Below are 27,422 nucleotides of genomic sequence, written 5' to 3' on the forward strand. Positions count from 1 at the left end.
GATCTTCAGAAGGCTTTCGATATGACCTGGCGACATGGAGTAATGCTCCAGGTACATGAATGGGGCATTCGTGGCAATCTGCCAGTATTGCTCAGCAACTATATGAATGACCGTACCTTCCAAGTACGTGTCAACAATGAATATTCATCTGAAAGAATGTTGGAAAATGGCATACCACAAGGTTCGCCGTTGAGCGGTTCCTTGTTTACCATCGCCATTAATAAATTGATATTAGCCATTCCAGTAGAAATCAGCAAAAGCGTCTATGTTGATGATTTGGCAATTGTGTATGCGAGCAACAAGACTGCTATGGTGAAGTACAAATTGCAACGGGCGATTAATGCTCTAAATGAAGTTGCGAGGAATAATGGATTCCAATTTTCACCAGAAAAAAGGTGTTGTGTAGACTTCTGTAGGAAGAGAATTCCTCATCAAAGTCCTATGTTGAGATATGGCAATGATCCAATACAATATAAAGACAACGTGAGATTTTTAGGACTACTATTGGATAAATCCCTTACGTGGGGACTACACATACAGGACTTGAGTGTTAGATGCAAAAAATCCCTAAACATTATTAAATGTTTATCGAACATTAATTGGGGCTCAGATAAAGAGATGTTATTGAGATTGTATAAGGCAATGGATCAATCAAAACTAGACTACGGACGTATTGTATATTCATCCGCTAGGAAGTCGCACTTAAGAAAGTTAGACGTTATTCACAATATCGGAATAAGATATGCAACAGGCGCTTTCCGCACAAGTCCGGCGACTAGTCTAATGTCTGAAGCCGGAATACTGCCACTACATTATAGAAGAGAGATCCTTTTGCTAAGATACGCAGCAAATATATGGGCTTTTCCTGCCCATATAAATAATAAACTTTTCATGAATCATCCTATGGCTGCAGTATACGAACGTCGTGCTACCTATTCCAGACCAGCTGGAATTAGGTACCACGAATTAAGAAGAAAATACGAAATTGCTATTCCTGAGACACTAGCAATTTCTACAAAAGAAATACCGCCATGGCTTTTGCCAGCGGTAAATACAAGGTTGGATCTCTCTCAGGAAGAAATAAAAAAGAAGCCAGCAGTGATCATCCTACAGGAATTTTTAGCCACCGTCAGTAACTTTGAAGAACATATCAGAATTTATACTGACGGCTCTAAAACTGAACATGGTGTTGGATGCTCCATATATGTAAATGGAGAGGCCCACTATTGAAAACTGCCAGATATGGACAGTGTATATACGGCAGAACTTACTGCCATTCAGCAAGCTCTTCGGTACCCAGAACACTATTGCGAAGAGAGAGTGCTAATATGTTCCGATTCTCTAAGTGCACTTGTTGCAGTTCGGAACAAAAACATTAAGGATGTTCTAATTTCAAACATCCTGTCCACTTTATACGTTTTAAAGCAACGGGGACAGCGATGTGTATTTATATGGACTTCAGGGCATGCTGGTATTACAGGTAATGAAAGCGCAGACGAAGCTGCCAGAAAGGCAACAGTCTGCGATGATTTGGATGCATTACTAGTAAGAGTGGCAGATGCTAAAAACTCTCTAACGAACATAGTAAGAAACAAGTGGAATACTCATTGGAGGAGTTTAAATACAAAATTAAACTCAATAAAAACTTTTCCATATAAATGGAAAAGCGACTTTAAGTTGACTCGCCGTGAACAAGTAGCTGTGACCAGACTTAGAATCGGTCACACGCGATTGACAAATTCATATTTGTTAACCGGCGAAGAGAGACCAATGTGCGGTGTTTGCAATAAAACACTTACAATTAAGCATCTAATAGAAGAGTGTACAATATATGAGGGCCTCAGAAAGAGGTTCCGTCTAAGAAGTGACATTACTGCTGATCTGGATAATGGAAATGAAGAAAAGATAGTTGCATTTTTACACGCCAGTGGACTTCTTAGAAGTCTGTAAAAGTTGAAAAATTGTTGTGAAAAAGCTGTGTTAAAGAATCTCTAAGTGGAATTCATTATGTATATGGGAGTCTCGAAGCGTGGCACGTGTAGTGACGGGAGGTAGCCCTCTTGCCTAGGCCATCCTGGCTCGTCTGCATTCAAGAGCAATGAGTCGGGGTGTGTCCAATGATGGCATGGGGGACCCTCAAGGGTAAACTGAGGGCGCGAGGCTGTGGGTAATCGCAATGGATGCCTGTAGCCTGTTTATAAGGAGTTAACTGCCACGGCATCCTAGCGCGACTAATATACTGCTTCACGGCGATTCTTGTCGCCCCGAGGGAGCTTAAACATATTAATAAACGAAACAGGTAGAATAATGATATGGTATGGTAATGTATAGACATATATATTTTTTAATTTCATGTTCATTGAGATTTTTATCTCAATTTTTAATATCGGGGCCCTTTACACCCCGTATGTGTTGTGTTTGTCTTTGTTGTTTTTGTCTTAATGTATTTTGTGAAGTTTGTGCTTTTAAATAAAATGTAAGGGCCCTTTACACCCTTACATATGACGATTCAGATGGTGATACCAATTTCTTTTAAAGAATGTGACGAGGGCTAATGACCCTAGCAGTCGATGGCCGTAAAAACAAGCAAAAAAAAAAAAAATAGGTAAAATGTTAAAATCTATAACATTTTACATTATTTATTAAAAAAACGATTGAAGCAGTTGACCTAATAAACAAAATAAAATTTAAAAAACGGATATTATTTGAATACTATAATTCAAGGTAAACGTACCAATAAATAAAATTTATTCTAGACACATTTTGTAAATAAGTTAAAGAAGTTTCTTTACGGAAATTTGGAGGTAAAAATAAAGTTTCCGTGTTTTTAAAAATATATATCACAAGATTACAAGAATGAATTGTTAACTTAAAATTATGTGTGTCATGAGAACTATGAACATCAGTAATTAGTAAATTCTTAATCAAATTATTACTACGTTTTCGACAGTAAAATGGGAGAAAAATTTCAAAACATCCATTTTAGAGTGCAAATAAACATAATTTTTAATACCTTAAAGGCTTAATTTGTTTTGGTTACGTGATTTTTTGTTTTTATAACAACTTTATGACTGTAGGAGAGTGGTATAATTACTATAACATTTTTTATGCAACCTTTTTATATTAAATACTGCCGCGCTTACGTTAGGATTCACTAATTTTAATTAATGAAAATAGTGATATTTAATTAGTATGTATTTTTTACACCAGTCAACAAGAAAAAAGTCATATGACACAAAAAAGGGAAGTTGGCATGTTTATATAAAACAACGTGCAGCAATTTAATTTTTTTAAATAAAAAGAAATTATAATATTAACAATTTTAATACATGTTACCGATTCCGGATATTTTTTTTTAATAGAGACTATTGTTACTCAGTGATAAAACTACTTGTCCATTAAAATTAATCTCTTACTTCCGTATTTTATTTTGTAACATTTTATTCTGTAAAACCCACTACGTCCATATTTTCAATACAGATACCAGATCTTCAACTTTTATTTTTGCGCACACGAGCGACAATTATAAATTTAAGTAAATGTAAATGTAAACGTTGCCTTTATAAAATAATATTATAGTTTTTTAATGCACAGAAATTTAATTAAAAATACTCATTATTATTTAGGTTACCGCATCGCACTTTCGTCCAGGCGGTATCTATTTTAGTTTAGACTTTTTCTATATGATCACTAAATTTTGTTTTAGTGAATCCGAAATATCATCAAAGATGGTTGGTTATATCGTTATGCGCCAGTTGAAAAAAGGTGTGCTTAAATTTTTATTAAAGAAAATATAAAAGAATCGCAAAAATATCCATTTTTTATCCTATTTCCCTAGATGACTCGATAACTGTTCATTTTAAAGAAAAGATAAAAAAGTTTTGTTATTAGACTACACACACAATATCATCGGTTACAAATCAAATGATACGTTTTTATTAATGCAAAAATAGCAATAACTGTCAAACAAATGAACAAAAAAGAAAAAGGTTTTTGGGATTTATTTTCGAGTACTTATACAGAGCGTTTCATAATGTTCTTAGGAGTTACAAAAATTCAGTACAAAAAAAGTCTTTCACTTGCCTAAATGAAAATTACACAAGGTGATGCAGGGACTCAAACAGTTTTTGTTAAAATCTATAAATCTTCAATATGTACTCCTCTGGTGACACGGCACACATCAACACGAAAGTCTAGCTGTTGCCAAACTCGTTCTAACATGTCATTTTCGATAAAATTGATTGCATTGATTATGCGATCCTATAGCTCAGCAATATCATGCGGCAATGGTGGGATAAACACCTTATCTTTCACATAACCCCAGAGAAAGAAATCACATGGCGTGAGGTCTGGTGATCTTGGTGGCCACAGCATAATGTGTTGGTCTTCTTCAGACGCACGTCCTATCTAGCGTCGAAGTAATGTTGTGTTAAGGTACTGTCGAACCTCGTTTTGAAAATGAGCAGGACAACCATCTTGCTGGAAAATGAAGTCGTTGAGTAGCTGAGGCATAAGCCATAATTGTAATATATCCAGGTATATCATGCCGGTTACTGTCGTTTCCATAAAAAATAACGGCCATACACTGCCTCACGAGAGATCGCACAAAAAAACGTTTACTTTCGGAGAATCCCAAACGTGTCCACATAAGCGTGTGGGTTTTCAGTTCCTCAAACTCACACGTTATGACGGTTTACTTTACCGCTAATACGGAAAGTAGCTTCATCGCTGAAAATTATCTTGTTTAGAAAACCTTCATATAACAACATCTTTTCCTGTAAATGTAAACAAAAACCGAGCCTACGTGTTTTATCTCCATCAGAAAGACGCTGGATTAATTGAAGATGTACGGTTTGCATAATAAACGTTTACGGAGAACTCTCCAAACTGTTGTTTTCGGAATTCCTAATTCTCTGCCTGCAGCCGCAGTCGATTTTGACGGGCTGCGAATGAAACTTGCACACGCACGTTCGACATTGACTTCTGAGGTTGAGGACGACCAGTTGATTTTCGCTTGCACAAGCAACCGGTTTCACTGAATTGTTTATACCATGCACGAATTGAATTGTCACTTGGTGGCTTCTTATGAAATTTGAACCGAAACGCATGTTCACAGAAATTACTGACTTTGACAAGTGAAATTCTAACACACAAAACGACTTCTCACTTCCCGTGGCAGCCATTTTCTCTACTGTCGACGCCTAGCGAGAAAATGGTTTACTAACTGCCTAGTATAGATGGAAAAAACTATTTTGAAGTACTCTTTTGTACAATACTTGTTTTATTCTTATGAGTGAAATAGTTTTATGTTAATGAATTTTCAAAACTCCGAAGTACTTTGCTTTCAGATTTTGTCTCAAAGACGCTTTGGTATGATATAGCAACAATCCAAATTTCAACAAAATCGGTATGACAGTTTTGCACAACAATTTTACAATCAAGATTTAAACAAAAAAATGCGATTTTTCCAAATATTGTAGAGCCTGAAATAAAGTCTCTAGATATTTGAAAATTTAATCACATATAAAAGAACACTTAAACTTTCAGATGTATTTTGTAAAAAAATCGATTAATTAGCAGAATCTAAGGAATTTTTCAAACACACTTGCAATTTTTTTTGCTTTTAAAAAAATTTAATATCTTCACAAATTTTTATCTAAATCAATTTTAAAAAGTACAGCATAAAAGTACTTGGAAAGACGTTTCTTTAAAATATTATCTCCTAAAATATAACCGATCAAAGTTGACCGTCATTGTGCAACTATTGAAATAAATTGCTATCGATAAATTAATAGACCGATATTTAGTAATAATTCGCGTTTACCAGTATGATATTTGATCTTTTATCTTACAAGACAACGACTTAAAAAAAAAAACAATTTTGTTTGTTAAAAGTGCAATCTTGTTAAGATTCCCTAGGCTTTCCTAATAAACCGATTTAAATTTTTCAAAACGCATTTGAAAGTTTCAGTGCTCTTTTAATATGTTATTCGATTTTTAAGTACCTAGAGACTTTATTTCAGGTTCTCCACAATTTGGAAAAACCCTTTTTTTCTAATCTGAATTTCGAAATTATTGTGAAAAAACTATGAGATTGATTTTGTTGAAATTTGGCGTATTGCTTTATCGTATCAAAAAGTTCTTTGAAGCAAAATCGGAAGGTCCTATGAATACTATATTCGAAAAAAATTGAAAAAAAGTTTTTTTTTCTTTTTTTTCGACAGTTATTCCTATTTTTTAATCAATAATAACGTCTTTTTCGATTTCGCAACCGATGATATTGTGTGTTAAATTTAATAAAATTTTTTTTTTGTTTGTTTATATTTTCTCTAAAATGAACAGTTATCGAGTTTTCTAGGGAAATAAGAGAAAAAATTGATATTTTTGCGATTTCTGTTTACATTTACTTTAATAAAAATTTAAGCTCTCCTTTTTCAACTGGCTCATAACGAAATAATCATTTCTGATGCTACACCGGAGGCGTAAAGCAAATATTAGCGATCATATAGAAAAATTCCAAATATGCCCATTCTAAAAAAGATACCGCCTCGACTACATGTAAATATGAACAAACAAAGATATTACAGGTATTTAAACAGATTACATAATTTAAATATTCAAAAAATTAGTTAAACAATCAAGGAACTGTAAGTTTTATTGTTTAAAAGAATCAGCTCATTTTTATTTATTTATTTTTTTAATAAAATAACATATCTTTACCGACTATAGAATGATCAGATTATCTAAGGTTTCACTCTGTATCAAACTAAATCTTGTTTTTTATAAGAAAAAAGCCAGTTTTTAAATTTATGTCAGTATCCCAAATAGCAAGTCTATGCTTTAATGTGCATTGCAAAATATACCTTGATTGGAACTGCAGATGATTTAACTGGAAAGATTATTAATATTTTTAAAATATTTATACAAAGAAAATATTTGGTCATCTTCGCAATTTTTTTTACGTTTTAGAATTGGATATTTGGAGATTCTATAAGTAAATATAGTGAAAACTTCCCTTACCCTATCGATTGTCATGAAATGTTTAGTAAAATAGGGGATTCTAATTCAGTTACTGAACGGCATGAATACACTACACAAATTAAATTTTAAAATAAATATGAAAAAATAAAAGTAGTATAAAAGGAAATAAGATAATACAACTTGAAATATGAAAAGTGGGTAAAAAATATAAGTAGCACAATTTTCTTTTATTTGGAAAGCAAATAATGTTATAAACTATGGCAGAGCCGAAAAAATGAAGTTGTCATGACCAGACTGCCTTTTATACAGAAATGAAAATAACCAGTATTATTCATAGATTTAGAATTTAGATTGAATTTCATACCAACATAATATAGATTCCTTAGTTATCGTGGTGATACATGAACCACAAGAAAGTAAGGAAGAAAAAATCTTGGTACTTTTGAAATACGCTGTTACAAGAACGTGTTAAAAATAGATGGGGCGAATAAGTTCAAGTTGAAGTAATCTTAAAATTAATAGTGATAAAATATGTTTAATAATTATTTTATACAAATAATCACCCAAAATTCCGTTATTTAAATCATAATTTTGCAATCGTAAAAGTGAAGATTTTTATATTGTTTTTATTATTAGAGAACGATTTATATGCAAGATCTTAAACTAAAATAATTTTTTTTTAGTAAGAGCAGTAATATATAAAATAAATTGTAAATAAACACGTAATTATTTCATTATTATTTATCATCCAAAATAAATATAATTTTTTTTTCACTTTTTTCACACTTTTTGTTCAATATTTTGTTATAAGTTTCTTGAGGATTGTCTTTCACCCGATCCAAGAAAGACTGACTGCATAACTTGTTATTTTTTAACTCAACATTTAGTTTTGATGTATCCATTTTAGTACATATTGGTCAAATTCAAGCCACCACGCTCTGTCTTTTCGGAGAAGAAAGAATCAATTTGTAAAAATATCGTCATTTTTCCACCTATCATGAAAATGTTTCTATTAACTGAATACTTACGTCTCGCTTCCTGTTTTTCCTTCTTTTTTAAACATTTTTTTAAAATTAATTCATCTAAATACATTTAATGCTTGATACCCAACTATTAAAATTATAAGTTACATACTAAATAAAATGAAAAAAATTAATAACTAGGTTATTTATTTTCAAAGAAAAAAATTTATAAGCATTAGTTTATATTTTTTATTGATAATAGTAATAATTAAAAATTTATTTACACATTGGATCTCGCTTTAATTCTACAATTAGCACATTAAAATGAAATTCAATTTATTCGCCCGAATTCACGGTAATTTATTGGGAATAGGCATAATCAATGATTATTGAAAAAAAAAGAACTACAATGGAAATAAACAGATAATTCAGGATGTAGATGTTTTGAAATTAACGTATTATCACAAAATTTAAAAAACTGGCATCATCAAATGTACTGGAGCCAGGAAGGATAAAAATCACTGGTAATGCTTCGACCATTAAACCCAAAGAATAGCTAAGGAAAACGAACATAAAATAAAGATTAGTTTGTGTGTGAGTGTGTGGGTGTGCTTGTGTTTGATAAATTGCTATTTACGTACATCTCTATGTCTAGTTGTCAAATACTTCGTAGTGGGTTCTATGAAAAGAAAGAGAAAGTTATCGAGTGATGGTGTTGATGATGATGATGATGATGATGATGTTCAACACAAATAGAAGAACTATTAGTAAACGTATAATACTAGTAATAAATAATACAACAAAAGAAAAAATGAAATGAAAAGTATACTTCAAACTCTATTGTTAAATAAGGTGCTCGGTAGGTACGTGATATAATGCGCGGGTGAGTCTCAGTTTCAAAAAAAAAAATTATACACTGGTATCATGTGTATATGCGCACGCATACGAAAATAAAATTAATAGGATAAATGCGGCATAAAATGTAAGCATAAATAACCTACGTAAGTTCTTTTCATTTTTTTTAAGACGGGCGTACATTTTATATTACACCCAGGATTGACACGTACCACCACATGTTGACGTTCTTCCTTGCATTGTAATTTGTAAAGATAAAATTATAAACTAAATGCATTCTATTGTTACTGATGTCACAATTATGAACTGTACAGATATTAATGATTGTTGAAAGGTATTTGCATAACAGACTGTATGAAGATTTATTAAAGAATAGCACAGTTAATTATCACTGTTACAGATTCTATATGCCAGTTCAGGAGTATTTCATTCCTTTTTTTTAATCAAAAAAAAAGAAAAGCATATTAAGAAAATCACAAATTTATTATTAAAAAAAGAGATCATGCTTTTTAACTTATCGTGTATTTCTAAGTAAGTCAAGGCCTCGTTATTAAACTGAAAAATTTCTTTTTTTTTAGAACACCTAGGAGTAACTTATCGAAAACATATGCGTTATAAAATAGTAAACTTTCGATTACGTATCAAATTTGAGTTTTATTTGAGGACTGGTTAAAATATAGCCAACTTACGTGGTGAAGCGGTCGTCCTAGTCTTTCATACAAAAGATCCTGCATTTGAATTTTGGTTAGGCATGGAATTCTTCATACTCTATAAAATTTTTCATTCCATATTATTACGCTTACGTGGTGAATTTTATTATCGGTCAAAATTAAATTAAACTGCAACTGTTCACACCTATGAGACTTAAAAGAGAGGTCAAGATGTTTTGACAAAAATTATGTTTGGGGGATTCAAATATTCAAAATGCAACTTATCTATCAAAATAATAACAATAATAATAATAGAAAATCGAAAAGTAAATTTCTTAAATTAATTACTACCTCTTGGATCGAGCTTTTAATCTTGAACAGGAAGCATGAGTTTTATAAGTTTTACACGCTTTTAGAAAAAAATTTCAGGGTAAATTTTTCCTCATTTTAGCTTTTTAAGACACGTTTGAATCCCTAATTGAAGAAAACAACTTTTTGAAAAATTTTGAAAACTTTCAAATGGTAAAAATAGAAGCATAGAATTTTAAAGAATTATTTAAATCAAAATATGTATTCCTAAATTTTTAATAGATTTCACTACTATTTTTAACACTTCTCTACAAGAAACTCTAATTTTTCATTTTGTTGCTGACTACATAGCAAAAACTTCAAAACGTAATAAACAAATATGAAATACTGTCTTCGAAAATATTTTATAGCGTTCTATCATAAAAGAATAATAAATAAGAACTGAAAAAATAAGTTATAAATACAAGATTATTCAGCCATAAATCCACTATCACCAAAATAATCATGTAAAGGCCTTAATTTTGATAAAAATAAAAAAAATTCTGTGTTAGATCGTTAACAAAATATTTTAAAGATTTTATTTATAAAAGTTACTGTGCTCGAAATTATTTCATACACCAAGAAATGAGAATAAAAACGGGATTTTCCAGCATTTTTCTGAAAATATAAAAAATTTTCTGCTTTAATATATTCTTAACAGTGTAAAGTAAAACAGGCTTAATTTTGACTGAATTATGGTTTATTTCTTCATAAAATTATAACACCTGAATTTCAGGTGTCTTCTATCATTAACCGTACAGTAGATAATAACAGTTTCATTATAGTATAATTATATTATAATTAAAAGCATTACCATACAAATTAATAAACCTGAAAAATAAGATATATTTAACCGTACTTTCTAAGTAACTTTTAAATATAGTCTACTTTTATGTTACCGATAAGCTTAATTTCGTAATCACTACAATTTATATCGTTTTTCTTATTTTTATTTAAGCAGTCTGAAAATTAGATACCTTACTAATTCTACAAATTAGACTTACTTTCACAGCTTACGTACAGCCTATTCAGTAGATTTTATAATTCTATTTATTATAATCTCTATAAGCCTTATTTCTATAACGCCCACACATTCTTCCATCACGCTCAATAACTGCAATGGATCTAATCACTAATCCTAGTTTTACTAACATAGACTATATTTATCTTTATTTTTATTTATTAGAAATAGGGATAATCGAAGTTGTAAAGAATTTCTGTGAAGAATTAAAATTATATCTAAGGAGAAATGAATGTTGGAATAACGAAGAAACGAATTTTACTTTATACTGGTAGCATATTTTATATTATGTTACCCAGTCAGCACCAATGACCTACATATAAAATCTGTATATATAAAACTAACCAAATTACCCAGAGTTTCTCTGATTATCAACACAATTACATTAATTGAAAGAATATCATCCCCTTCCTTAAATAAAGTAATAAAAACTTTCTACAAACGTTCTTGAAAATTATGAATATTAATGTTTTTGAAAATAAAATGCATACAGTTTTTTTTGTAATAAATAATTTAGCTTAAATCGTGTGAGATTAAACGGAGCTAAGATAAATTAATCCTTAAAATAATGTTAAAATAGTAGTTAAAAGTCAATGTGGACGATCTGGTGTAGGATGCGAACAAATAGAATTACGCAAGATAATATGTTGGTATAATCTGCTTTATTTTTTGTACGAAACGCAAAAATATCGTAAAAATCTGTAAACAGCGTACAGACTTAATTTTTTATTTATTTATTCTAAATAATGTCTATATTTATTTTTAGGAGTATACCTTTAAATACATTCACTTAAAGTTATCAGGAAGATGTAAAAACTACAAAATTTATAAAACGTTTAGAAAGCAAAAGGAAAACTAAAAAAAAAGAAGTGAAAAACGCAATACAAGTTCAATCGTTCAAAATTACAGTAAATTATTTCAGAAATAATCTGGTTTAGAATATGCAATTATTTTCTTTTAAGGTAGTTTTTAACAGTTAGTTAATTTTTACTTATTTTTCTTATAATTGTGATGCTTGTAAAGTACTTGAAATACAAGAGATAACATTTTTCTTTGTGAATAATGGTATTCAATACACAATTAATTCATATTATAAACAAAGTAAAGGTGTAATTGAGCTTACATCACACCTTATATTTTGAATCATGAAAATGATCAATATGTTTGATGACATATTTTCTGTTTAATGAAGAAAAAAAGAAACCATTCCACTGTATATTTCCCTAGTAAGCCTACCATACAATTTTACTATTGTTAAAATTGACTGTACTGTTATATATACTTTTTTTTGGGGGGGGAGGGAATTTTGATACCATGTCTTCAACGATTTTGATAAAAATCTATCAAATAATGAGTCATAAAATAGAACCTGATCATTCCCATTGAGATTGAATCTTATGTCTTAAACAATCTGTTAGTAGAAGTTGCTTATTTTTATACGCTAATTAAAAAAAATGACAATAAATTTCATAACTTTCCCTGCTACCCGATCAATTTTGTCCACAATTTGATAGCATAAAAGACATAGAAAACAATTTACCGCATCATTGGATAAGTACATAATATGATAGAAAAATACTTCATATATATGACAGTTTGAATTAATTCCACTTTAAGAAAATTGAATCCAAATTTTTACCCAAATTCTACGTTAGAAAAATAAAGACAAACTTTTACTCAGTTCAAAGCCAAACCAAGAATCCGCAATCGATTGTGGATTCTTTGCTATGGGCTTTATATACGTCTATATATTTTGGAAAAAACTGAATGAGGAAAGTTATGATGAATCAAAATACAGCATTCTTATAAAACAGATTTTCACTTTGAGGGTTTCCATACTCAAGGGAAAGAATTTGAATAACTTTTCAAGAAAATAATCCCTAGTGGTTATAATAAATGTAAAAAAATAAACAGCTTATTAGAACAATTCAAAAATATACTCATAATTCTAAATAAAGTATTTTTTTTAAGTAGAGGCAAAAATTTTTAGCAAATTTTTTTTTAAGAAATATCAAAAAATTAAGATTTTAATCTGTAATGGGTTACCTACGAGATGGATTTAAAAATAGATTTTAAAAAAAGTAATTTTCAATTCATACATACATTTTTTTTTAATCTACAATTTATTTAAATTTATCTTTTTATTAATTTTTTTTAAATGTCTCCTTAAGGCACAAAACCGAATATGGATGGCTGCAAGGACTCAATTAATTTTATTTTTTTTAATCCTTTTCAAGCCTAGGTTTTGGGTAAACGCAAGGTTGAGATAAACCAAAACCGACTGAAGATGTATCATATAATTAAAACGAAAGAAAAGTGTGAGGAACCATATTTAAAAATTATCTTATATATATTTTAATTAAATTAATTTAATTAATTAAATCACAAAGCCAACAAACTAACATTTTTCAAATGATACCCGGTTATTAATTTTATTTTAATTAATTTAAATTAATTTTAACTGATTGGATATAATATATTATGTTACAGTAGTTATTTTACGATTTTAACTATAATGCACCAGAAATTAAAAAACACGTTTATGAAATTGAAAAATATTTTTATCCAGCTATTTTCCCTGATTAGAAAACAATAATTTCTTCGAAATCAAAAATAATATATCCGTTTGAAATGTGATACGTCAAAATTAATGTAGTGGTCATTTTATATGAATAATTTTCTACACGTAAGTAAAATGTAAAACGATTTCATAAAATTATTTGACAAAGTTTTTTGAAGAAAACAAAGAAACATATGATGTAAAGATTTTTTATTACCGTTTTATATTATTTTTATTTACTAGAAGATTGTTGCTTATACTATCAAATTACTCTTCATATCATGATATTAAATGTAATATGCCCCAAGATACAACCGATAAGGAGATGTAGTAATTGCAAACGGAAACAGGAGAAAAGAATAGTTTGATTTTATTTCCTTCATGTACAGGAATCGTTTAACAACTTTAGCAACTCGTTAAATTTCTTTTGACAGGAAAAAGTCGTTACAAAAAGTAAATGTAAACAGAAAATAGCACATTAACGAATGCACGATTGAATGCATGGTAGAAACAATTTCAAAGGAAACATTCGTTTATTCAAATTTTAAATAAATCTCTTTACTTTCATCGGATATGCTTGTACTATTACATCTTGTAATAGTACAAGATGTATTAATAGTATAGTTATTAAATGAAATTAACAGCCATTGTTTATTCTAATCGGTTTTTTTATCCATAAATTACAATATGTCAGGAATTTAAATAAAAGAAAAAACTTCCTCACAAAATATGTAAAAAGAAAAGATATTATAATATATTAGACAAGAATAAGAGGGTGTTTATTAATACAATAGAATTTTATAAATAAGTAATTAATTCTTTAGTTTATAGGTTGGTTCCAATTTACGCATTTTTCGGAAAGAATTTTATCACTCTTCATTGATATAACATAATTATTAAAATTTGAGAAGAGATAACTAATAATTAAATTTTGTGTAATTAAATGATCATTCATTAATAAAATATTTATATAATTTTTTTTTTTTTAATTTGTTGTTAAATGAAATTGAGCATCATTCTCTTTAACACGTAATCATAATATTTACTTACCTGAATGTAAATTTTACAGTAAAAAAATTTCCGAAAACTGGTAGTGTACAGTCACTTGTTTATTCGTTCTAATATCTAGAGATTAATACCTTATTCAGTTACCTTTTTATGATAAGCATATTAGATGAATTCTGAACCTTAATATTAAAAATATTACGGTGTGAAGTTACAAGCCAGAGCAATTTGAATGAAAATTGAAGATATTACAAACTCGTCCAGAAAAATATGCTTTTTTTACTAACTTATTAAATTTTGTCAGAATTTTTTTTTTTATTTTTCCATCAACATCCTTAAAGGTAAAATGGAAAACTTATTTTTTCCGTATTTCTTGACTTTATAAATAGTGGCAAATCAAAGTCAAGGAAGAGAATCGTCAGTGTAATGTAATTTTTTTTATTGACAACACTACTTTAATATTATCTTCTGTGATTAACTGAACAGGTAAAATTTTTTTTTTTTTTTTATTTTTGCTTGATTAATATCAATATCCACATCTTTTAACTTAATTATTTATTACGCAATATTTATTATTATTTCCACAAACAATTTTATGATAATTTTATCTATTCTCTTTTTAGTGATAAACTTTATTGTTTTAAAATTATCATTACTATTATATATTATTATAAAATAAAGGTTAGAATTTATTAACTATCAACTGAATTAAACAGTGCATAAGATATCAGTAAATTACACAGATAGATTTGAGAAGTAGTGATTTTATTGTTCAAAAAGGAGTGTAATGGATTTAGCATGTATATATGTACATATGTTTATTCCACCGCAGCAGCTCAACGGCTGAACCAGTTTAGATCTATGACCCCGTTGGAATCATTACGTTACCGGGAGTGTCATAGAATTTATATATATATATATATATATATATATATATATATATATATATATATATATGAAATAAATTTAAGAAATTTGAATATGTTATATCATCTAAAGAATTGTCACTCGCACTCGTAACGCGCTCAGAATGCTCTTATTTGAAAATCAAATGCGAATTTCAAAAACCGTGCTTAGAATTTTCCAGTTACGACCGCTAGGAGGTGAACTCTGTTTTTTTTGGGCAGTCGTTTTTTTTAATTTTTAACTGATTTAAAATTTTTTTAATGAAGTAATTTTGTTAATCAGTGGTTTGTAAAAACGTTTAAAACTTAATCAACTAAAATATATATATGTATATATGCAGCAGAAGTGATATTATTGCGCTTTCAGTCTATTAGTCTAGTTTAATGTATACAGAACTACTGTATAATGGTTTATTGTATACTGTCTATGTTTCAGCACATTTTACTTGTTTACGTGAAACTATTTTGCAGTAATGATCTGATTCTATCGCGTTGTCCGAAGTACGACTAATTTCTCAAAGCGAATGGATTTAAACCAAACAAACAATCTTTTCTTGAAAATAATATAATAAAAGGCAAATATTTGTAGGAAAGGTTTATTTCACATCTTAATACCTGTGTACGTTTTTATTTTTCTTCGCTAATAATCGCCATATTCTGTTCTATTCCTGGGTTATAACCATTAAATTTATTAGTTTAAAGCTAATCTGTTTATCAAGGATAAATATCACAGATATTCTAACGCCTTGTAGAAAATTCAGTATAAATATTTTGAAAAAAATTCGATTTCTCTCGTTTCTTAATCGATATTTTCCTTGCAATGCTTTATTTTATATACAAATCGTATGTTTCTAGTTGTACTCCTTTGTAAATCTTAGTAAATATTCTGCTTTGATGGAAAACAAAAAATATCTATATTCATAAACCCTTCAAACCTAACAGACAAATCGATGCAGCTATTCAAGTTGTAAATACTGAAAAGTTACTTAATAAAGAAATACTGGAATAAATTTAGCTACATTTAATTCCAAGTATCAAACCTTTCGATGATAATAGGAAGAAAGAAATATAAATATGTATTTTAGTTTTTTTATTAATCAGTACTTACCGTGTATATAAAATAAAATAAACAGAAAATTAGTCTTTTTAAAAGAAGAAATAAACTAATTTTTCCCTCTCACAAAAAGGTGGAGTCACACTCATGTCTCCGAGACTACAAGAATATTCTTACATCAATAGAGTTCGGAGTTCTACAGTGAATTACAAATTTGTATCTTTACTCTTAAGCTATACGTAAAAAAAAAATGTTCGTAATACTTTTTTCATCTTAGCTTGTTTTTACAACTAACAAAGTTCTGTAGATTTATAAGTTCTAATTTTACAGAACAGAAGGATGACGAGAAAAAACTATTAAATAAGAGAATTCCCTACGGAGAAAAAGGTCGAAAGAAAATTCGATATGCAAAGTAGAATTAAATCACCTGTAAGCCTACGCCAACCAACAAATTTACACCCTCTCTCCTCTTTACTTTGTTACACTTAAACCCTCCTCATCACTCCTAGTTTTTGTGAAATAAATTTCCATCAATAAACGTGATATTGCGTCATTCAATTCGATTGATTTCATGCACCAAATCAGAAGTACATATTATGAATTTATTACGAGAACAAAAATGATATTGCAACATTACGCAATACATATGCAAATTCACTGTGATACTATTTTAGATTTTCTCTTTCGTACAATGTGTACCATTAATCCCTTACTAAATAATTTGATCGGTAAAGTAGATCTCTAATAAAGATGTTTAGATAACATTGCCCTTCTTCGAATAAGAGGAATGAAACCCCGTTTAAAATCATTTTAGATTAAATTTAAGGGAAAAATTTTAATTTCCTGTTTTATTTTTTCTCTGAAAATTTTCCAAAGTTATATCTTGAAATAAGAAAAGAAGAAAAAGGTTTTTCATTAGTAGAGGGGAGGAATTTCCAGAAAGAAATTTCAGATCGATTATAGCTTAGTCTTAAAATAACTTTAAGATGAACATATCCTACATACTAAAAGTTCAGACGGTGTTTTTAGCCGGAGTGAAACAACCAGACAAATGCATACTATTTTTAAAAATTTAATAATATTAATAATAATAACTGGAGACTTGGCTACCGAAATCGTGAGAAAATCTTGGAATTAGAAAAAAATCAACAAAAATATATTTGATGTACAGATAACATTCGTCATAAATAAATAACTGATTCAGATCATAAAATTATTATAATAGTATAGATCAAGTCAGGAATGAGAGGTGAGCTATTCGATTGATTAAAAAAACTGCTCTTGCATTTTACCGAATAGGTAAAGGGAAATCGTGAAAAAATACTAATTAAAGTAGCGTTTTAATATCCAAAATTAATAAATAAAATACAAACTTTGTGAATATTATTACATTATATTAAATATATGAAATAATAGTGGTGGAATTATGAGACGATAACAAACAAATAGTGCCGGCCTCCGTGGCGGGAGTGGTAAAGTCAAGGACTTTCATCCGGAGGTCTCGGGTTCGATTCCCGGTCAAGCATGACATTTTCACACACGCTACAAATCATTCATTTCATCCTTTAAAGCAATAACTAACGGCGGTCCCGGAGGTTAAAACAAAAAATAAAAAAATAAAATCGATCGAACTAAAATAAGATGTTAATTTGAAGATGTTAAACTCTAAATACTGAGGTATATTTGAAGGTGTTAATATTCTATTTTTGTTACAATGGTAACGGAAAGAGATCTCCGAGTTCAGGTACTAATCGTCAAACTTAATCTGTAAAATCAGTAATGTAATTTTTTAACGTGTAAGGAAATATTAATTATAATTTTAAATAAAATTATCAGAAAATCTCTTAGGTTGTTCAGTAAAAATAGTAAGGTCCTTTTACGTGAGTCTAGATATAATGTATCTCCAAACCAAGTGTAATGTGTGTAACCGAGTACGTGTGTATAACACGTGTTATACACATGTACTATTTTTCGTGTATAACACAAAAATAGTTCTGTTATCTAGTTTTATATTAATGAAAATTGGTATTACATTTAGGAATAACTTTTTTTTAGCTAAGGTATAAATTCCAAAATATGAACGCATGGGAATATAAGAATTTTTTATTTACTAAAACTTAGCTTAAATGAACATAAACGTTCACTGTCAACAAGTGTATGTCAATTATTGTATCCTGAAAACTCTTCAGACATTTAAAAGCAATCTTGCGATGTAATACCTTATATATTTTACAGGCATAGTATTTAAATAACGAAGTCGAACTTAACGATTGATGAAACACTTAAAAATGATAGTGTAGTGGCAGACGAAATCAATTTTACTATTTAAAATTTACATTATGGATAAGAGAAATAATACATTTATAAATACGACATATATTTTAATTAATTACATATTAAAATGTTACAGAAGATAATTTTATTGTGTACACTTTTCTTTAGTCGTAAGCCAGTTGACTGGTTTCATGCTTTTCTTCATTCTTTTCTGTTCTGTACTAAACTTATAACCTTAACAAATTTAATACAGCCCACATCTTAAGTTGGGTATTTTATTTTTCCCATTATTTAGCTCCTCTCCAGTTTTTGTTATTTACACGACCTTGTTGAACCAGTTAAATTATATGTGCATTTCTTAATATATGGCCCACAATCCTAGTTTGTCTCTTTACAAGATTCTACACCATATGTGCACTTTCTTTGTAATCAGATACTCGTAATTGTATTTATATTTATAATTTCATGAGAATTTACATGCGTTTACATTTTGTTAACAGAAAGCACTTTTCTTATTTAATTAAAATTTACTTTAAAATGTCACATAATGTATGCAAGCTTTGTTACAAAAGACGAGATAATGTGATAATAACTGCCGCTTTTACTCTGATTTTTCGCATGCAAGTTAAAATGTTTCGCGTAGCATGACTTACTTCAATATAAACTTTAACATTAAATAGATGATCAGAATAACAATTAATAACTCGCGCTCGAAACCTCCTGATAAGTATACACTATCTGATAACGATCGGACCATTAGCCAGACAACTTATAAAAGAGAAAAATGAATTTATTTTTGTAAATTTACTCTTTTTGATAAACGGATATTAATGAGTTTCATGTTTTTAATTCCTTATGAATAAGGATATAAGTTATAATATAAGCTTTTTATATTTTAAATTAAAAATGTTGTAAATAGAAATTTTAATGCAAGTAGCCAATCGACTTAAATAAATGATCATAATAAAGAAAAAACAGACGATTGGAACTTTCTTTAAAAAAGAAAAAAAATGCTTTAAATTCGCTTTAGATTGACGCAATTTGTCCTTTCTACTATGTTATGAAATGTACAAATCTAGCACTTTTTCATCACCACAAACGGCAACATCGACCTCGAATAACATTTTATTCTTTTGTTAATATCGTTCAATGAAAAGGCATAAGAAGGTCTACATCGATTACACTAATGAATGGTGCAACAGAAAGTATAAAAGAAAAGTGTGAACCTTCAAAGCAAAATGGTAATGTCCAATGTATATTTCAAATGTATTCTCTCACCTACTTACACTTAAGTGTACAAACGTCCGACAAATTATTAATCAAACTAGCAACACTTATTAATTAAAAAGGTCACGATCTGGTAGTAAACAGATGAAATTACATTAGTTGTTTCTTGTGATTTTATACGTCAGGCATTAGTAATCAAATCTCAGTATTACTCAGTCCTATTTCAAATTTATATGCAAAATACTCAGTCCTATTTCGTTTCAAATTTATACGCAAATAAACAAATTTCACTGGATTTGTTTTCATTATTTAACAAAATAATTTTTAAAACAAATTTTAAATAATAAAATTCTCTTTACCAACGCAGATAATCAACAATTTCAATAAACAGAAAATACTTCTCCATCGTAATCTTTCATAATTAATTTAGAGGCCTACATTTCTTTATAAACGTACAGATCTCGATAAATATAAATAAGTAGTTTTGATATCCAAAATCAAGGACTAGAAATAAGAACGTCGTAAAATTATTATTTCAAAAGGTCTTCCAATGAATAGGAACTAATAAAAGATTTAAATAATGAAAATCAGTATAAAAGCCCGTAAAATAAATGTAGGTTATACACTATAATTCAATTTATAATTTACATTCAACTCTGTTCTAAACAGAATTCAGGTATACTTGCACAATTAATTACAATAATTAATTAAGCTGAAGCCTATTTTAATAACATTTCCGATGGTACTTTCACATCTCAAAGATTTGCAAACGAAAATAATTTATCTAAAGGTAATACTTCAATTGTTCTTATAAAATGCTTGCTATGTAAAGAAACCTAACAGACACGGAGTTTAAAAATGATATTAGACTAAGGATAATATATTAAAGCGTTTGCGGTTAGAATGAATTGCAGACGAGATAAGATTATTTTATTATCGCGTTCAAGAACATACGCTGCTTAGAATACATCAATCGATTTTCTTCAGTAGTATACCACTGCGTATGTTCGCAATCAATACGTGTGATTCTTGTTCCTAAAATTTACCCACCTACACATCTGTGTAATTTTACAACGCACTTAATTCTATAGAATTAATAAAAAGGTACACTTATGGAAATCTTCACTTTAATATTTATACATTTATTTCGTAATTGTGTTGTAAATCCTTCATAAATACAAACTTTTGAAGGTTACCATCGCACTGTACACTTTTGAGAAAAAGTTACTCCAGAGTTGACTTATAAAAAAGTTTACCTAAACCTTTTAGAGGAAAAATAATTATTTGAATAAATTAAATCTTAACACTTGATGTGTTACTGTTAAGCAATTATTAGTGTCAAAATAGTGTCAAGTAGTATCTTTTTAACGGATTTTCATATAATATGAAAATTACTATTTATATCCATAAAAATGTTTTAAATATTAACTGTAAAGTAATTAATTTATGCATTGTAATTTTTTTTATGAAAAATAAATTGATTTGTGTTTTATGTTCCATTTTGTTGAATTATATATTTCAAGATTATATAGCTCTAAACTGGTCACAGAGTCCGTTTCTACTAAAAATAATTTAGTTGCTGTTTACCTTGAAACAATATGTTACGCTCTTTTTAAATTGTCAAAAACTGAATATCACTAACTGCTAGCGGAAATTCACTGAACACTTGTCCAAGAATACGTCAGAAAACAAATGTTTATAAAGCACAAACACAAATGCCTACATAAGTATAGAGACGTTGGTGTAATATGTGTTACAAATACGTAAGGGAATATAATTACAAGAAGAAAGTCGAAGGGAAAATAAATCGGTATCTCAGAGTTATAAAGGAAAAAACAATAATTTTTTTCAAAGACTGGCTTTTGACACGATATAATATATCTTCAGATCTCTTTAATAATATAAAACGCTTTGCTAATTCCTCATAATAAGAGATAATACATGATGGTCTTCTATACCTTTGAGCCGTATCAATGTTCAACCATTTTACGGAACACAGTTAAACGTCTAATATACTCAAACATATCACTGATATATTATTTCTTTTATTTTATTTATAACGATTTACTTTTATTACAGCAGGAAATATTAATGTTATTCTAAATCAATTTTTTTTTTTTTCAGAAAATTCTAACACATGTTTGTTATTGTTCTAACGTATTTGTGCTAATAATTTGATTACTACATAATTTTTAAAAACATTATTTCAACTATTTGAGATTTTTCTACATACTTCCAGATTTATTAGTACGTTGAGTTACAGTTTTTAAAAAATACATTAAATTTGACTCCTTATATAAAATGTGCGGGAGAGAAAACAGAGAAATTATTTCTCAGTTTCTGGAGTGTCATCGAAAATATTTACCCTACAAATCTGGAGTTTTGCACAGAAATTAAAGTACAAGAAAAGAGTGTGGCAGAAAAAAATTAGCTGTATAAAAACATTTTTTATGAAATAATTAAATAAAATTAATTTTTTTATCAGAAGATTTTGCTAAGAAAATCCAAAAATAATACGATTATAAACTATAATTTTCAATTAATATTAAATAATCAAATGTAATACCGGTTATTACCAACATACCATTCAATTATTTTAAATATCGATTGCAATCAAAAAGGAAGGTGCACAACTAGATGTTACAACAGTCCTAAATACAAAATTTTAATATTCTACGGCTATTCGTTTAAGAGAATGTGTAAAAGGTAAAACAAGAGAGGCTTTGAAAATAAAATTATTCTAATAAAGATCATGTTGAATGTTTAAAAAAAAATTGTTTTTCGTAAGCAAATTATTTCTAATTCTGAAAGAAGATAACTATAGTAACCTTTTTCTATAAAAGGTTAAATCAGTATAAGGCACCTAAGATCCATAATATTTTAGCTAACAAGGGGAAGGCACGAGCTTCGGAATCCGATTTGAACCACATTGCATACTGTTTACGTGTCTTCATCACAAAATACTAACACGCAATACTCAGTTAACTCAAATGGCTCTAAAAATTTCCTTAGCATTTTATAATAGTTTATATATTAACTTTGTTTCACGTTGCTCAAGTAGATATATGGTGTAAGTGAGAACGTGTCGGATCCGTAACCATGTACACATCGGTTCGAATCCCAACTTCATATACTCGTACATATATATTTTTTAACTATTTTTTAATTTAAATATATTGATTTATTAATAATTACTAACCTCTGATTGTTATAAAAGTTTTTGAATTAAAATGAAAAGTACATAAAACTTTATTTCACTAATAACGTCTGATTTTTTCATACTGTTATTATTGAATTATTATTTATGTAAAAATATTTTTACAATCAGAGGTTAATAATTGTTAATAAATTAATAGATTTAGATTAAAAAATAAATAAAATTATATATTTAAATGAAGTCGGATTCGAACCGATGGCCTTCCCATTATAAGATCCAAATATTTCACTAATTAAAATTTTATTTCGCTATAACTCTGGAATCAATGAAAATAAGTATCACTTATGATATATCGTTGAAAACCTCTCAAAGAAGGCTTATTACTGCATTTAAGAAAAAGTCCGAAATCCAAATGTTTTGGATTTTGGGCTTTTTTGGTCATTTTTGGCTCAGTAGATTACTTTCAAAAGGGGAGCGGAAATCAAAAGGTAAGTAGATGTTACAACAAGCCTAAATCCAAAATTTTAACATTCTACTGCTAATCGTTTTTGAGTTATGGGAGATACGTACAAATGTACGTATGTACAGACGTCACACCGAAACTATTCAAAATGGATTTAGGGATGGTCAAAATGGATACTTCCGTTAAAATCTGAAAACCGAAATTTTTCGCGGTTACAATACTTCCTTTACTTCGTACAAGGAAGTAAAAAGGGAAACTTTTATTTAGCTTTCCTTATTTTTAAAGATAAACAAAAAAATTATATAAGACTTATCTCGGATAAACGTGAAATGTGAGTAGTATAATTAAATTTTTTAATTAATGTAATTCAAGAAATTGTAACGTAATACATGATTTTCATTTCTTTTAAATTTATGAAATCTGAACTTTTACGTAACAATTCAATGACAATCGTATAAAGTAGTATTTGCTACTTATTTTCCTCAGGTGCACATGTTTAATATGTACACAGTGTTTTAGAAAAATGAATATATTGAATTTTTTTTCAGGAGAATAAAACACTACTGTCCTTATTTAATTTCAAAGTGAAAGTTTTAATATTTTGTTATATCCATACTTTAGGATGCATTGAAGTGATATAATACCAGTAAATATGTTTGGAAAAATAAATTATGTAGCGACAGAATTTAAAAATATCACGTTATAAAAAGATTTTCTCTACAGTGAAAAAACAGAAATGTGATATCATGTCTTAAAACGATGAGATACAGAGAGATATACCCGTATGTATCATCATTATGTGTAGTTCTGCCGAGTACAAGTCCACTATTGTCTCCGATCGTTCCTACCCGTGCCTAATTTTTTGTCGTTTTTAAACTCCATTCTTATTGCGCACCAACTTCACTCCTCTTCTTTTATCCACTTCTTCCCTTTAAGCATTTTTCTCAAGAGCTGTTGTTAATAATACTTTCCATTGAGAGCTTTTCCAGTCAAACTTTCTTCATACTTTAAACTGTAGGTAGGAATCATACTACAGAGTAAATCCTTCTAATCACTTCTTATCTAATTTTTTTCGGAGAGAATCTCTCTCATTCTTTCTCTTTCTCTTCTTCCATAAATTTATCTCGAAAGCTTTAATTTTACTATTCTATCGTTTCAATAAAATCCATATTTCACACCCATACAATAGGACACTTCCGAAATCAAAATAATTTTTTCTTCTACTTGCTGTTTTTCTCAGTTTAACATCCATAACTAACATATATAGAATAGCATATTCTAAAACTGCATATTAATACCGAGGTGTAATGCTTATACTAAATGGTTTACCAACGAGAATTACATTGCATGAAGGCTTTATATGTTATCGATATGACAATGCTGCAGCTAACCGATTATCTAAAATTTGTTGTTCCATTGATTTGTATAAACTAAAGATTCTTTCAATACTTCTTTCTGCTCTTATGACTGTCTTTTTAAGAAAAATAAGTGAGCATTTTTCGTACAAATATTTAAATAACTTAGTTTTTATAATTCATAATTACTAGAAATTAAAGTAGTAAAAACACTTTAAAATCCAATATTTCATCATTTTAATGCAATTATTATTACACATTTTATAAACCCCAACCATGCTTGACTTGTTCAGTTCTAAAACAAAAAAAAAATTAGTGCATATTTTCATTACCTCTCTAGCCACGCCAGTTTAGAGGAATGCATTACGGTGGAAGAAGTTTTTATAAATTTGAATGTTTTTAAATGATACGAGTATAATCTTTCTCACATTTTAAGTTTCTTTGCAAGGGATAAAAGTTATGTTATTGCATTAAGAATTGTTTTTCAATATTCAATTGCTACTAAATAAATTCTTCTTTACTAAAAGCCTCCTTTAATCTTGAATTTCTAATTCGATTTACGGAGTTATTCAAAATTTTTTCTTTATGAATATACTGAGACATGTTCATAAAAAAGTGACCTTTTTCTGAAAATTCAATTTTCAAAATTTCATTTATTTGTTTAATTTTGTTAAATTAATCAAGGTTTTGATTATTATCAGTATTTCTTTCTGTTTTTATTTATTTATTTTTTATTAAATCTCGTTCCTACATTACACTACTTAGAAAGAAAAACTTTTCATTTATTGACGTTTCAATAAGTCAAAGTTTAAAGAATTTTTTCCTATAAGCCAAAATATTCCTTTTATTTTTTTTATGGAGTTACACCATAGGTTAGACACACATCAATCAATTTACTATTTTTTCTCATTTTACATAAAACGAAATAAAATGGAATCGATATGCTGCTTACTAGAGTGTTTCAAGTTTCTAGTGTCAGACATTATCCATGGACTTTTTTCGAATGAATTACATATTAATATTGAAGAAAAAAACACCTAGACTACATACATATACATAATATACTAGAAGGAGAAAACAAGATTATTATCAAAAAAACACTTTTTTTTCAATTACTTGCAATTCATTCGGTTAAAAGGTTAGCATGTTACATTCAAATAAATATACTAGTGCCGCTATTGTTGCGCTCATCACAGCTGTCAAAATAAACCTCAACGTAAATTTATTACAACAACAACGTCAAAACCGTATTACGATGGCGTAGTATGAAATTTAGATCAATACTAGCGCTACCTGCGTCAGAACGGCAAACTGCCAATTAATAAATTATTCTATTCTAATATATCTTTCCAGTGTAGATACGCTGTTTATTTCTTACATTCACAAAGAAACAAGCATATATATACATACATACGTATACGAGACTACATATATATATATATATATATATATATATATATATACAATTTATATAATACTTTACATTGTTTATATAAGTATTTATAAAACATCGCTTTTAGTAACCATACAACCGTAAAAAAAGTAAATAAATAGGTTTTAATATCTTCTATGCAAGCAAAAATAAAGCATTCCTCTATATCACAGAATACTAAAATTTACTGCAAAATTTGCCCTTGACACAGCTGTTCTCGCTGTTAATTCCACCCCAACTAAAGCATCGAATAGCCTACAATTTGACTTTGAATTAATTAGTAGGTGATTGAATACATGGAGGATATTGTCAACCAAGCCAAATCGAGCCGTATGACATTCACGATGATAACTGACTGCCAACCGGTCCACCTTGATGGCGCTGTAATTCCGCAAACTGAGAGTTGAGGTACCTAGGTCTATACCGCGAATATCGACTAACGAGGGAAATTCATATAAAAGAGAAGAGAAGGCAGCTTGAGATAAAGTTCAAGGAAATGTTCTGGTTGTTGGACACAGGTCCAACAACCTTTTGATAATAAGCTGCTGGTATAGTCAACAATTCTAAAACAGACTTGAACCTGTGGGATCCATCTTTGGGGTACGACGAGCAAGTCCAATAACAAAATCTTACACTGGTTTCATAATAAACTAGTGAGGTGTATAACAGAGACATCTTAGTCTGCAAAAAACAGTGAAATACACGAATATTTAGGTTTACGACACGTCCGAGAGGAAATATAATGTTTCAATTCAAAGAACGAACTTCGATTTAACAAACACGTGAATCACATAGCCTGAACCTCTTAGACAACAGGGATGATGTTAAAAGATTAAAATAGCTACACGTTATGGTTCTATAGTATCTTAAGTGTAACATCAGCTGTGAATACTGTGCATTATTTTTTCGATTTTTATTTTCAAATTTATTGCATATTCTTTCTTATTGTTTCACCGTTTTACTTGGTATTTAGCTTCTTTAATTTTTCTTTCTCTGTTCTACTATTAGGTGTTAAATGTTGTTCATAATTACTTATTGTATATGCTGTTTGCTACAAAAGTTCTTTGAAGCGTGTAATTTTTGAGGAGGTTCGCTGGGAACTCCCTATCATGTGATCGCGAGTGTGATACAATTTACTCAAGGTTTATAGAAATGTAACCGTTTGTAAATATA

Source organism: Lycorma delicatula, chromosome 3, assembly GCF_047948215.1.
Source record: "Lycorma delicatula isolate Av1 chromosome 3, ASM4794821v1, whole genome shotgun sequence".
Taxonomy (NCBI): Eukaryota; Metazoa; Arthropoda; class Insecta; order Hemiptera; family Fulgoridae; genus Lycorma; species Lycorma delicatula.